Source organism: Triticum urartu, chromosome 2 (assembly GCF_003073215.2).
Source record: "Triticum urartu cultivar G1812 chromosome 2, Tu2.1, whole genome shotgun sequence".
NCBI lineage: Eukaryota > Viridiplantae > Streptophyta > Magnoliopsida > Poales > Poaceae > Triticum > Triticum urartu.
In genome coordinates, this window is record NC_053023.1 from 749,585,297 (window position 1) to 749,600,300 (window position 15,004).

At 45.7% G+C, this 15,004-nt stretch overlaps 2 pseudogenes; one reads left to right on the forward strand and one right to left on the reverse strand.

Moving 5' to 3' along the window:
- LOC125538551 overlaps positions 1 to 6,127 on the forward strand; it is a 29,711-nt pseudogene extending 23,584 nt beyond the window's left edge.
- A 98-nt stretch (positions 6,128 to 6,225) lies between these two features.
- LOC125538552 lies at positions 6,226 to 12,364 on the reverse strand (annotated as a pseudogene).
- Positions 12,365 to 15,004: the final 2,640 nt, after the last annotated feature.

Consider the following 15,004-nt stretch of genomic DNA (forward strand, 5'->3'; position numbering starts at 1 on the left):
ACCACGGCCTGCATACGACTAGGAACCCAGCCGTTATGGGCCAGGATGCAGGCCTGTGGTGCAGAATATCTCTACTGTTAATAGGCCCCATGGGGCAGAGGGGATAGGAGTTAGGCAATGTACTGCCTGCATATGATAGGAGCTTGAGAGGGGAGTCGCAGCCGGTTATATAAACCGGTGCGGCGCTCTCCCACTTGGCGAGGTGGGACTAAACTCCCACCACCCCACGACTGTGCCCTGCGCGGCTCTGCCTTGGGCCCCATTCGGGCGGGCTGGCCCAGGGCAGCCTTATTTGCGCGCAGAAATAATTAGCTTTTATAAATTCTTAAATTTGTTACTCTCTTTTTTTCACTTCTTAACTCCAAAATTTCTTTTATTTTTTATATTTCTAATATTTAAAATCAAATCTCTTTTTTTCTATATTATTTCTAACATGTTTACTAAAATTAAAAAAATATGCCAAATTCTGCTGTGTTTTATTTCATTTGTTCGTTCTCTTTTTTATATTGATAATATTTATGAAATATAAACTAAAATGGTGTGTTTTATTTCAATTCTTCATTCTAATATTTCTTATCTTTATTATATTTGAAATATTTTTAGTTTGTAAGATAAAATGTTATGTTTTATTTCACTTCTTCATTCTAATATTTGTTGTATTCTTTATATTTGAAATATTTTCAAAATGTAAGATAATATGTTATCTTTTATTTCACTTCTTCATTCTTATAGATCTTATCTTTTTTACATTTGAATTATTTTTTAAATGTAAGATAATATGTTGTCCTTCCTAATTATGAATTTTCTTTTTTGTTTCATACTTGAAATATTACTAAATCAAATCTACTTGGGACAATCGCATGCACGCTTCCACATGCACCATGTACTAGAAGACGGAGGATCCCCATTTGCAAATGGCAAACCAACCTAGCTAGCATATACACATCCCAGCCCCCGAGACGATGAGACGAGACAAGATCTACTACTGTACTGCTTTACCTAGACAGGCCGCCCTCCGATGAGACGAAACGATGCCGAGTGAAAGCGATGGGGATTCAGATCTACTACTGAAGGAGGAAGAGGGGATGAGCCTCGCAGGTCAACGACCACTCGGAGTGAAGTTTTTTTTAGACAATCAACGAAGCTTTTATTAAACCGTCACCGCATTTACAGGGACGAACTGAAGTTCACCAGGGTTGCCTAGCCAGACATGGCGGCCGGCCCCCAGTTTCAAAGCATGCTTCGCTAGATTGTGAGCCTCGAAATTCGAGCTCCTAAATTCATGCACACAATATTGCATGACTAAAAACTACAAGTGTAATCTATGATCTCATGTATAATAGCACCATAGCTAGGGATACTCTTCTGACTGATGTCATCTACAATACCTTTGCAATCAGTTGCAACATGAATCGCCTGCAGGTGGAGGTCTTGTCCTAGTGCCATTGATTTCCGGACTGCCAACGCTTCTAGGGTTGCTTGGTCAGAGATACCTTTGAACAAAATTACTGACGCTCCGAGATAAGCTCCCTCCCAGTTCCTACAGACTGCAGCAACCGCCCCAAAGCTCAATCTTCGCCTAGTAGCCGCATCAACATTCACTTTCATCATGCCAGGAGGAGGTTGGATCCAATGTGACGGTCGCACGGGTGCTGAGTTCACTGCAACACTATCCGGTTTCTTCACTATTTCAATATCATTCAAAAATGAGTTGACAAAGCAGTGGGTCGAGAACGGACTCTGAAATATGTCCTCATAGATGGCCTTTCTTCTTGCTGCCCAAATAGCCCATAGGGTGACTGTCATACGGACAAATAGATCACTCGTCAAGGCCTTCCTCATAGCGAATAGACCGATCCACTAACAGGCTATTAGTAACGAAATCCCACGTTGTTGTTAACCTAATCTCTTTGTTTGTGGGCTGGGCTTTCCGGTTATTCTTGGGCTTTAATGTTCTATATATATACTTTCCAAGTGGTTACACAAAAAAAGGAAAATATTAAAGCTATAATTGAACATGTATTGTAACCATAAGAAACAATTCTTTTGAACCGAAGGAACACTTTGTCAAAACAAAAAACTGAAGTAATTACCTTCAATTTTATCTTGACACAAGAGTTAAACTCTGCCATACATAGTTGGACGTTATTTTCTGGAGTTTATGAAACAATCGAGATAGACACAAGTTCACCGTCATCTAATTAGTCGGTAGCACTCGTGAAGGACAAAATATTTTTGGAAATGGCTACACAATATACAGAAAAACTATACCTAAAAATGGACTAAAACTAAAATTGAACATTAACTGTAGCCATGTGAAATGATTCTTCTAAATTGATGCAAGACTTTAGCGAATGAACAAAGTAAAGTAATTTACTTCAAAATCTTGGAACGAGAAATAATGTTTCTCGTCTATAATTTCTGGATTTTTAATTATTGGATCGGCGCAAGTACGCCTTCTTCTAATGAATTGGCAGCACTCCGATCCATTTCATGAAAATAATTATAATGAAGTGTCTGCTAAAATCATCATTGAAAGACTTGCATAAGAAAAAGGAAAAAAAAATGTTTTGTGCATCAACATTATAGCAATCGTGATGTCTTCGTCTCTTGTGACAAGCTTTCAAGTTGGCCTATGCACGGACTACCTGGCCCAGAAGCCCGAGAGCGAATGCTCGGCATTCAAGCCGGGCTCGGGCTCAACTTTTACACCCAAAGCCCGGCCCGAAAGCCCAAAAAGCTAGAAATGACCATTTACTTTTTATTCAAAATATAGGTGTGATAAATTAACATAATATCCCAAGTATGATTATTTCAATTAACAATGCCACTGCTTATGTGCTTTGGGCCGGGTTCATGCTCAACTTTTACGCCCCAACCCTGACCCGAAAGCCTAGAAATGGCCATTTATTTTTTATTCAAAATATAGGTCTAATAAATTAATATAATATCTTGAATATAATCATTTCAATTAAAAGTGCCACTGCTTGTGTTCTTCAGGCCGGGCCGGTTCAGCCGCTTGGGATTTTTGGTTAGGTCTTTGCCATGACTGGCCCGAACCTGACCCGCCTCAGAGTATGACCAGGTTAACTATCAACCCACTGTATAAATAAAGCAACAACGAAACATAGTACACAGCCGAAAGATACAAGGTGTTAGGGTAGTCCTCATAGAATGTTGATCCCAGGATAACTGGATCACGCAGAATGCGTGCGACTACGCTATTGAAAAAGAGCATATGAAGAACTGAGTACAACGCAAGGCAATGCCCGGAAACACCTAAGCTCCACGACAACGCCTCTAAGAGGGAGAATGGCCCAAACTGTCACCACTATCTAGCCCACAACGGACAATGATTTTCACCTGAAACACATACACGCCAAGGAGAACCACGACGATGTTTTTAGAAAGAGAGCGGCGCCCATGAGCTTCGCCGTCATTAGCAACCGATTTCGCTCAGCACCTTGCTAGACCCAGGAGAAGGGAGGAACCACCACCACCTGCATCCCGCGGTCGACCACCAATCGTCGTGCACGTACACTGGCGAGCAGGAGCAGGAAGACGATGACCACTTTGATCCAGACAAATTCTGATCCAAAGACGAGGGGTAGAGGACACAACTACGACATGCGGGAGGACGAGTTGTTGCGCGATGTGTGTCGGCCACTAGCACCGATCCGATCAATGGCGGTACTGAGATACTTTTGTCATCGGGCATGTGAATAACTATGAACATCGTCGTCTTTTTGGTTGTGATCGGACGCAATGTTATTACATGCTATGCATTTGAATTTTGAATTAGCCTGACCTGAACGGACGTTCAGGAGACGCGATTGGATGGTCGGCTACTGTATTCTTATCCACGGACAGACCAATCCGTAGACGTACGGGTCCCCGCAAAGAAAACAAAAATCTGTAGACGGACACTATGGAGCAATCTATAAACAATAGTACTCGGCTTGAGATCTCACGGTGGTGGCGTGGTGTTCTCTCTGTCAAAGGGAACTAAACTAAACTAATGGCTGCCCCATCGAGCAACCGTGCAACACCATTAACATGTACTTCTTCCGTTCATAATATAAGAACGTTTTTGACACTACAACCTAGCTTCAGATCTCGCGCTGGATGCAGTGATGGAGGAGCTTAGGGCATCTCCAACACTTGATCCGCATATTTGCTTCCATAGATAGGGGAACCAGTCCACAGATACTGATACCGGAGACTGTCATCCAACGTTCACATACATGTCAGCCACTGTTTGAACTAAATGGACCAAATTCATACAAACACAGCTGATTTCATATAAAACGGACAACATTCACTACATTTTGGATAATTTTCATCTGAAAACTATACAGACTAAGGTACTAAGGTAAAACCAGTCTATGGTTGGCATCGGCGGATATGCATTCCCACTGCACGGATACCCTTGACTGGTCTACTGCAGGCCACAGTGGATATTCATTGTCTTTTCCATTTAAGGCATCCCGCTCGTTGTACTGTTGGGGATTCGACAAAATTCAGGTCATCTATTTGTTTGCGACTCGACAAAAAAATAATGGATTTTACAAACAAATGTTCATGATTTTTGTGAAAAATATCCATGCATTTAAAAAATTATCATGAAGTATAACAAATAATCTCAAGCTTAATATGTTCATAATTTTATTAAATTATTTCTAAATAAATTATTTTTTAGAACATATTCATGGATAATAATAAAATGTTCGACAATTTTTAAATAGAAAAACAAGGTCAAAAAAAGGAAAATCATTGAAAACTATATGAACCCCAGTAAGAACCGGATGAAAAAATGAACCAGAAAAGAAAAGGCGAAATGAAGAAAAGCAAACGAAGGAAAAATGTAAACCGAAAGAAAACCAACCCATCGTTACAAAACAGAGGGGGAAAATGGCAAAGATCATCGTACAAAATTAGCTTGGAGTCGTTAATTGGGCTCGCCATTAGTGCGAAGGGGCGCGTGTCTATATATCGCTTGCCGTAATCTAGAAGTTCAGCTCGCCTACACGCCGTGCGTCAAAAAACAAAATTTAAACTCGCCTACACACCGTCTATTGGGTGACAATCTCCATCAGCAGCAGCTACGACCACGCACCTTTTTTTTTTTTGCTTTTTGAGATGAACGACCACACACCTTCAGCAAAGCAGCGAGCAGAGCTTTTACAGAAAAAAAAATGCAGCACCTACAGCAAAGCAAATACGCAGAATTGCTGTACCCGAGCAGAGCGCCTGACTACTATTTATTATTTTGATGAAAATTATTTATCACAAATTAGGTGAACATTTCTGTTCATGTAATACAACATTTCAAGAGAATGATAGAATTTTTTTGGTGGCTGTTACACAATAAGAAGAAGCACTTGAACATTTGTCTAACCAATTCTTCTGGAACATTTTGGCAAATGAACAAAGTGAAATAATTAAATTTCATTTTCTTTTGACAGGAGAAGCAGAATGTTGTCATGCAAAACTGATTGGCCAAAAAGAATGAATTTTACGATAATTCTGAGATCAACAAAAGTTCGGTATCTTCTAATGAATCGGCACTTGTCCTGCCTATTTCATCGGATATAAGCACTATAGCGCCTAGTGAATTACAATCGAAGTCCTGCATTAGAGACAATAAATAAGACCACTTGACTTTTTCTATTCTTCATGGCACAACTCTGACAGTGATTTTCACTTTTTGTATGTTTACAGAATTAGTTCCAATAAAGATAAGACTTAGAACGAAGTGACTAATGTTCTATGGAATCGAGAAAAGTCATATCTAAGTAGATATAAAACAGATAAAGATAAGAGCATTTCCAATAGACGCACGGTAGTTTCCCAGCGCCGAAATAGTGTTTTTGCGCGCGGTAGGTTTACCAAACGCACAAAAACACGGCACCCAACCCGACGGCCCCACATGCAGCAGCCCGCCCGCACAAGCCGGCGCCTTAAATCTGCAGCCTCGCAGCCCGTGTGCGCTAAAGCTACAGCTTCTTTTTTGCGCGCGCTCTATTTTACAACTTATGTTCGAGCGCAGTTTTTTGTCCCTCACGAGCCAAATAGGCGTTTTTTCCTGTGCTCGGCTTATTAAGCTCGTGTGTGGAAGATGCTCTAAGAAGGTAACATATATAGTCAACCAAAACGAAGACATAAAAGAGGACAACTCCTGCATGCATCAACCTTACAACATCATCACATGGAAAAATAATAATCTTATAGCATCACGTCGTACTTGGGTGGCAGACGATTGTATAAGTTGAGGAGCAGGTTGGTCCTGCCCCGCAACCACGGCGGTCGGAGGAAGTATAGCACCATCACCATGGCCACCACCCGGAACGGCTTCAAGTAGAGTACGACAGCCATCACCAGCAAAAGCGCCATGAAGACAGGCGTCAACCTGGGGTCGTGCCACCGGAGCAGCGACTGCGCGCGCTCCCCCTGTGCAGCTAGGTCGACGAGCACCGTCTGCACCATCCCAGACAGGCTCCGGATGCGATCGTATCTCAGCCTCACCGTGTCATCTGGCTTGGATGTCGGGAACGTGTCAAACTCTATCCAGCTCGTCGGGGTACGCCAGATCCTGGTACCACCACATAACCATATCTATGTGCTCGTTCGGAGACGCGAGCTCCAAGCGTGACAACATCGTGTCCATGTGTGGAGGCTCCCGTGGCCGCCGGTAGTAGTTGCACGCCCCGACAATGATCATGCATATGAACACGGCCGGCATGATCAGCTCCGGGTAGCACACCAGCTTCAGCAACACCACGTGCATCAACATCGTCAACAGTGGGTTCTTCCACTTGCAGATGTCGTCGAACCATTTGGCGACGATGACGACGCCGGAGAAGAGCGACGTAATGCGGTAGAAGTTGGCCTTGCTCCGGCGTAGGCTGAACATGTGCGAGTCCACGTCGAGCATGTACTCCACCACCTCCCTAGGCAGCGGCGGATCAGCCCTGCCCAGCCGTGTGGCCACAATCACCATCGTCTGGTACCGGAGGTAGTCCAGCTGCCGCACGGAGAGAGGGTTCGTGTAGTGCATCTTGGGCCGCAGCGCCCACCCATACTGCGCCAGCATGTTGGCCCACGCCGTGCAGGTGAACCGGTCGGCGAGGTGGAGCTCCCCCATCTTCTTCAGTCCGCTCGGGCTCAGCGCCATGAGCGGGTAGTAGTGCGTGTACACGTGGTCGCTCTCTAATATTGCGAGCCGGACGCGCGCCTTGCCGATCTGTTGGTCCTTGGTTGTTCCGTTGCCATGCCCGGAGAGGTGGTTGTTGTTGAAGACAGCGATGGTGATGACTTTGCTGAGGTCGAAAACCTCCCAGCTGTACGACCTCGTCTACCGTCAAGCCGGGCGACAGGCTGAACCATTTCGACGGCAGCGAATTGGCCAGGTTGTCCCTGGCACGTACGTCGACGCCACGGGGATGATGACGTGGCCAATGGGCTCGTCCTTGCCGGCGACTTTCTCCTCCACCGTCACCACCAGCGGGTCTTCGAACGGCTCGCTGGCGACGAACATCAACTCCTCGTTCCACGTCTGGTTCGCCGACCCCTGCGGCTGGCCAGGCTTCGTCCGCCGGATTTGGCTGCACATCTGGATCTTCGCGTTTGTGGGCGCGAGCGGCGGACCGATCAGGTTCTTTTTTTTAGCCGGGCATAACCCCTTTCCATTACTTTCATAACAGAAATACAAAGTTTGTTGCAACTAGAAGGAAACTGAAAAGGAAAATGCGAGCTCAGCGCATCACTGGAAAAGCCACAATAGACACTCGTCATCGAGCAGCCTACCATAGGGCGAAAACCCAGTGACACCGACAGAACCAACATCACCAACCCAAAAGCAACCAAAGTCGATCACACCAGCCACAGGAGGCTCAGACATAAGCTCGCGCAGGAGCCGCAAAGTTCCCTGAGTTTAAGCAGAAAAACACATCGGAAATACTAGCGATGCACATGGACGACTGAACGTAGCAAAAGACCTCCATGTCAGGATCGATCTTGTTCTGCATTCCCCGGCGCCGCACAAATACGCATCAGGGTCGACGCGCTGGTCTTCAGCATTTTGGCTCCACACTCCATGGCCTCGCGATCAGCTCCATTCATCAGTCCTGCCCAGTAATTTAAATATCCGCAAGCTGAGTACACAACCTCAAAAGGAGACCTCATCTGTTTGTATTCAAATGTCAATTTGTTACGGCAGTCTTGTCCCAGCACATAGCTGCCAGGCCAAAAGTATAGAATTTTTCTCCATCAGGGATGAACATATAGCACCATGCAAAATATTGCCACATATTTTTTGGGCATCGATCCGTGCCCAGGACACACCCAACAGTTCTCCACATTACTTTAGCCACAGGACATGTGAAAAAAAGATGTTGCGAGGTCTCTCTTTCGTCGCAGAACGAGCATGTGGGGTTGCCCGCCCAATTTCTTCTGCTCATCACATCTCTAGTGAGAATGGCATCTTGAAAAAGTTGCCAGAGGAAGATTTGGATTTTTAAGGGTATCTTGGATGCCCATATCCATTTGTAATCACACCCCCTCACGTTTTTTTCTAGATATTCATAGACAGATTTGGTTGTGAATTTCTTCTTCTTCCCCAAAGCCCAGGTAATCTCATCTGGCGCATCTGACTGAGGCCAGGAGTTCACCACCGTCTCCAATTCTCTCCATTGCTCCACAAGGGGCGTGTGAAGTCTTCTTCTAAAAAAGTCTCCCTCAACCCCTTTTCTGAAGTCTGACACTGTGATTTCTTGATAATTGCATATATTGTATAACATAGGGAATTTATCACGTAAAGGGGGCTCATTTCCCACAGGATCAACCCATAGTCTGGCCAGATTGCCTGAATTGAGGATCACTTTCCTCCCTGCAAAGTAATTCTCTTTAACTTTCATAATGGCTTTCCATATAGGGGAATCACCAAACTTACTTTTCACAGAGGCAACTGTGTCTTTTTTGAAGTACTTGGCCCATATAACCTCCTGCCACAACCCTTGTTGGTTCTCCAATTTCCACCACCACTTAGTGAGGAGGCTAACATTCTGTTTATGCAAATCTTTTACCCCCAGGCCCCCTTTACTTTTCGATCTGCAAATTCTGGACCACCTAACCAAATGGTACCGTTTTCGCCCTTCATTTTCTTGCCAAAAGAATCGTTTACGGTGTTTGTCAAGTTTTACTATCACCGTCTTCGGAAGAAGAAACATAGCCATATTAGTAATATACAATGCTTGTGAGCGAGGAGTTAAGCAAAATCAGCCTTCCTCCAGAGGAAGCCGCATTACCAATCCAGGCCTCACAGCATTTAAGGAATCCTTCATCCATGAAACCCCACTCAAGGACACGCAACGTAGAGAAGCTAACTGGCACTCCCAGATATTTCATAGGAAAATGTCCAATTTTACAATTAAACAGATTTGCATAAAACGCTAGTGTGTCCTCATCCCCCCCGACACACAGCACCTCACTTTTAAGGAAATTGATCTTTAATCCCGACATAAGTTCGAATACATATAACAGAAGTTTCAGGTTTATAGCAGCATCCTTATCATGCTCAAAACAAATGACCGTGTCATCTGCATATTGGAGTATAGCTACTCCCCCTTCAATTAGGTCAGGGGCAAGACCAGTCAGGAGCTTTTCTTTTTGAGCATTACGTATCATCTTCGAAAGGGTTTCAACAGCTAGATTGAAAAGAAACGGAGAATGGGGGTCACCTTGACAAACTCCCTTATAGCTTTGGAAATAGGGTCCCACCTCATTGTTTAGTTTGATGCTCACAGTGCCGTTATGTAAGATTTTTCAATCCATCCACACCAGGTTGGCCCAAATCCACGATTCCTATGGCACTCAAGGAGGAAGTCCCAATTTATCTTGTCGTAGGCTTTTTCAAAGTCTAACTTTAAGACCACCCCAACTTTTTTCTTGACATGAGCATGATGCAACACCTCATGAAGTGTAAGGATCCCATCCATAATATTTCTATGCTTAATGAAAACGTTTTGATGTCGACTGATTAGCTTATCAGCATAAACAGCGACCCTGTTATCTAGCACCTTGGTGATGAGTTTATAGGGGCATCTAAGCAAGCATATGGGGCGGTATTGTTGGATTTTTTTGGCCCCATTCATCTTAGGAATCAAAGTGATCACGCCATAGTTTAGGCGCGCAATGTCTAAAGTGTTGTCATGGAAAGCTTTGAAAAGTCGCATTAGATCTCCCTTCACAAAATCCCAGCAGTGTTTGTAAAACTCAGTTGGGATGTTATCCGGTCCAGGGGCTCTATTACTCTTCATACTAAATAAAGCTCTTTTAACTTCCTCTTCCGTAAACTCACTCGTGAGTAGGGTGTTATCATCCCTAGCAAGCTTTTCCCCCTCATCCCAGGTATCAGGGGATAGATGGAATATGTTTCCTCTGGCCGGCCCAAATAACTCTTTATAATAAGAGCTGGCATGATTTAGGAGATCTTTTGTGCCCTCAATCACCACCTTCCCATCGGTTAGGGAATGTATGGTGTTTTTTCTCTTTTTACCATTCGCAACCCGATGATAAAAAGCCGTGTTTTGGTCTCCCTTTAGCAACCAACGTTCATTCGAATGTTGAAGCCAAAATAGTTCCTCATCCACAAGAATATCATTCAACTCAACACATAGGTTGGTTCTTTTTTCATATAAATCAGGTGTTAGAGGCTCAGTTTCTTCTAACTTCTCCATCTCCTCAACCGATCAGGTTCTGCGCCGCGATGACGGCGACCTTGAGACAGATGACCTTTGGGGAGTAGTACACTTGGGAGCGCATGTTGGTGAGCGCCTCTGATGACAGCGAGAGCGAGGGAGCTTCCGTGTTGTACGCCTCCGGGAAGGCCTCGTCGGCCTGGCTGCCGAGCCAGACGGCGAGCATGATCTCGCCGAGGCTATGGCCATGTCGGACCCTCTTGCCGTGGGCGCCAGAGAGGCTATACCACTGCGGCGTGTTAGGAAATAAATCACGAGTGTGTCATGGTGTATGAGTGTAGGTCGAGTCCGAGCGCCGGTGCGTTGCCGTGTTCGTGTCTAGAGCGAGTCGAGCTGGTTGTGGCTAGGCCTGCGATCGTAAGTCAACGGAGGTATAGGATCAGCGGGCGCAGCGGAAGCGAGGTGCCTCCCAGGTTGTGCGTGCGCCAAGGTTTTGGATTCCGAATGGAACATTTTTCTCGAGGGGGGGCGGTAAACTCGGTTACCACGGTAACCACGAAATACCGATAAAAATTCGAGCGAAATTTAAAATTCAAATTTGAATTCAAATTTTTTTAAGACCAGAATACATAAGTTTGGAACACAAAATGCACTGTCCGCAGGTACTAGCGCAGTGGTAAGCAGGTCTGCTCCACTCACGCACATGCAGGTCCCGAGTTCGACCCTCGCACCCACATATTTTTCGTAAAAATTACAGTATACAGTGTGGCGTGCATTTCTTCAAAAATTAAAAGTGCGGCCGGCAGAACTCGAACACATGACGCGCTGTTGCGGGAAAAGGATACTAACCACTCGGACACGAGTTAGCATGTGTCTCTTGTATAGATACGCCTTATTTAACTAGACGTTAGGAGTTTAAATTCAAAAAGTTTGATTCTTTTTGCTCGAGATACAGAATTATCGTGGGATACCGGGAAACGCGGTTACCGGACGGTAACCGAATTTACCGTCCGGTACCCAAAACCATGGCGTGCGCGGGCGCTGCAAATCGCAGACTGTTGCTGGTGTGGTGCGTCCAGGTTGTTAGCGTACGTGCGGGCGGCCGTATACCTTAGGAGTTAGTAGTTAGTGCATGGGTCAGTTGATTAGTGGATCAAGTCGTGTGGTGCATGGCATGAGAACCGGACAGGTTGTTGCCTTGGCTGCGCGTGAGTCTATTGTACTACTTAAGTTGTACTGATGAATGAGAAAAGTTCGAGCCGAGAGGGCTAATGTAACCATCATGTCTACACCAAGGGGCAGGGCCTCTACGCAAAGCTCTTGTGCTCTTCCTTGGTGTGTGTGTGTGTGTATAGAGTTTCTCCATGGTGTGTGTTCATGCGAGATAAAGGAAGGAGAAGAGCGGCGCTGCGCGGAGGCGGCAACAACACGGCGCCAGCAGGCTGTCGGGCGGGAGGCGGCTTTGAATATTATGAAAATATATCTCATAAAAGATCTAGTAATATATACTGATGGTCAAACTTTAAAGTTGTTCGATTGACAACAGTCCAAATCTACTAGTATTACTAAACAGATATTAGGGCATCTCCAACACTGACCCGCAAACTTGCTTCGGCATCTGTCAACAGACAAGGGTGCAGGAGGCGTCCATCCAACGCTGCCTTCATACGTTTCAACCACTGTGAACTAACCAGATGAAATTCGTGCGAGCACGACGGATTTCATATAAATCGGACGAAATTCATTACATTTCGAACATTTCTCATATAAAACGGATGTAATTCATTACATTTTTATATAAACTGGACCAACCATACTCTAAACCTAATTTAAATGATCGGCAGTGCATGTTCCCCATGCCCGGCCATGAGCCCCGAGAACTGAAGCTCCGGCTATTGCCTTCGCTTTCTTTAATTATGCCTTGGCGCTCTCTAGCTTCGCATTCGTAACAAGTTTTCCGTCCCCACGTCGCCGCCAAGCAGCTAATCCGCCGACGATGTTCGGCCCACTAAGCTTGGCTTCAACAGGTGGGGAAGAGCGGTGTCTTTCTTGGGACCCGAGCAGCGGTGACCTAACATGCACTACTCTTACTCGCTGTTGGCGGTGCCCACGGACGTCCCGACTTCATCGTTGTGGCGGCGGGCCGGTCGCGGCCGGGGCGCTGCTGGCGATGTCCTCCCCATCATCGCTCTTGCCCGACACCTCATCCGCCACCTCATCGAACTCCCTGTAGGCGGTTTCTAACTCTGCCTGATGTTGGTGGTATCGCCAGCAGTCATGGCGGATCTCGCGGGCGGAGCAATAGGCCTTGAGCAGCGCATCCTGCTTGGGCACGTCCACGTCCGACACGATGGATGGGCCGGTGACGAGCAACTCCTCCGTGTGCCGGTGCTCCTTGAGGAGGCGGAGGTTGTAGGCTTGGTCGGCCTATGCCTACCGGAAACTGGCCTCCTCCTCCTCCTCCCGTATCATGTCCGTGTAGTGCGCACAGGACTCGCCGATGGTGAGGCCCGCTTGCACCGGCGAGGAGGGTGGTGCCGCCTTGTCCTCCATTCGGGCGTCGTCGCCCTCCATCTGTTGGTTGGCCTGCCAACCGACAGCAATGGTGTCCATCTCCTTCTACTCTGAGGAGAGGGTGTCCCAGAGTGCTTTGGAGCACGAAGAGGCCATGTCGGGCGTGGTGCGGAGAGGAGAAAGTGATCGGAGGAGGATGACTGCGGCTATGACCAAGGCTGGAGTTTATATAGTGGGCGGATGGCTGTGGGCTGTGGCATTGAGGTTAATGGTGGGCAGCAGACGGACGGACGGGTGGCGCTGAGGTAGATTCCTTGGCAAGTGCATATCATTAGTGTAGACGTGACGAACCGACGGAGTGTCGCTTGTACGCGGAGCAGTCGCTAGCACGGGGAAGCGGCACAGGCAGCGCTCTCTCGTCCGTTGCGCCGCTTCAATGTCGGCCATGAGAGGTCGCGTCTACTCTGGCCGTGCATTAATGCAGCACTGACGCTCTGGAGCCACGCCGACTTTTTCGGGCGGGAAGCGGGCAAGGGTTATGGTTTTTGGTGGGTCAGGGCAGTCAGACGGGACGCGTGGTAGCGGTCCGGACACCTGCAATGCCACCTTACTTTGTCTCAGATTTGCAAGAAAAAATATGTCTGGACCACCGAGTGAATCGATACAGGCCCACGTGGATAGCACAACATGTCCGGGTTGGACCGCATGTATGTGGGTGTTTTTAGGGCCCGTGTTGGAGATGCCATTAGTAAGGTTCTAGTTTCCAAGCAGGGATGTGCGACTAAAGCAAATCAATGTCATGGGATTCCTAGCCTTGTTCATCAAGTAACAAAGTCGTATACCAAGGATGCGAGTGGTATATGTAGCACTTAGTATTAAAGGATGAAATTTACAAACTGTCAATTTTTTTAATATACCTGGATACTCTCCGTTCTGTGAAGTCTGTCAATTATATCTTGTGCGGTAGTCGGTCTCTTCTTTGGATTGAAGTCTCTGCACTCTAAAGCTATTTCGTACATACTCGTATTTGTTCGGATTCTGTGTCTCGTTGTGATCCCTCCAGCTTTCAAGCACCTAAAGAATTTCAATGGTGGGTTATGATCTATGGAATGGATCTGCAGCATCTTTCTATATAGGAAATAATATGTATACCATACAGCAACTTTCAAGCATCAAACGAAGAACAAAAATTCACTGGAATGTAGAGCGTGTCCCACTAGATTCAAGTCAGGTCTATCACAATGTAAATTGTACTTTCAGAAATGATGCATCAAACTGAGAAGAAAACTTCTTAAACAATAATTTGATGTGTTAATTCTTTTGCCGCCAAACTATGCTTCCCACTTCTGGGTGTGCTTCGAGAAATAATATGATTATATACATCTGAAACTAAAATATAGTGACAATATGAGAAGTAAATGGGTGCCCATTTTTTAAAAGTTGGTCCTTCTTAGCCAAAAAGGAAGTTGAGATATTATCTTTTAACAATGGCATATATTGTTCTTACATTCCTAGTCAGTTGATACCCCTTCTCCCATGTCAATATTTCTATGACAATAACACCAAGACTATACAAGTCAGCACTGGGTGCGATTACACCACCTTCACGAAATTCTGGCGCCAAGTATCCCCTATATAAAAAGAGAAAAGATCTGACCGACTAGTCAACAAGGAGAGTGGGAGTCAAACCACAGAGCAACTTACAAAAGGAGTTTGCTAGCTTACATCGTTCGTAATATAGTTTTGGTACATATCGCGGCTTTGATTTTCATCAAAGCATCTGAAGAACAAAC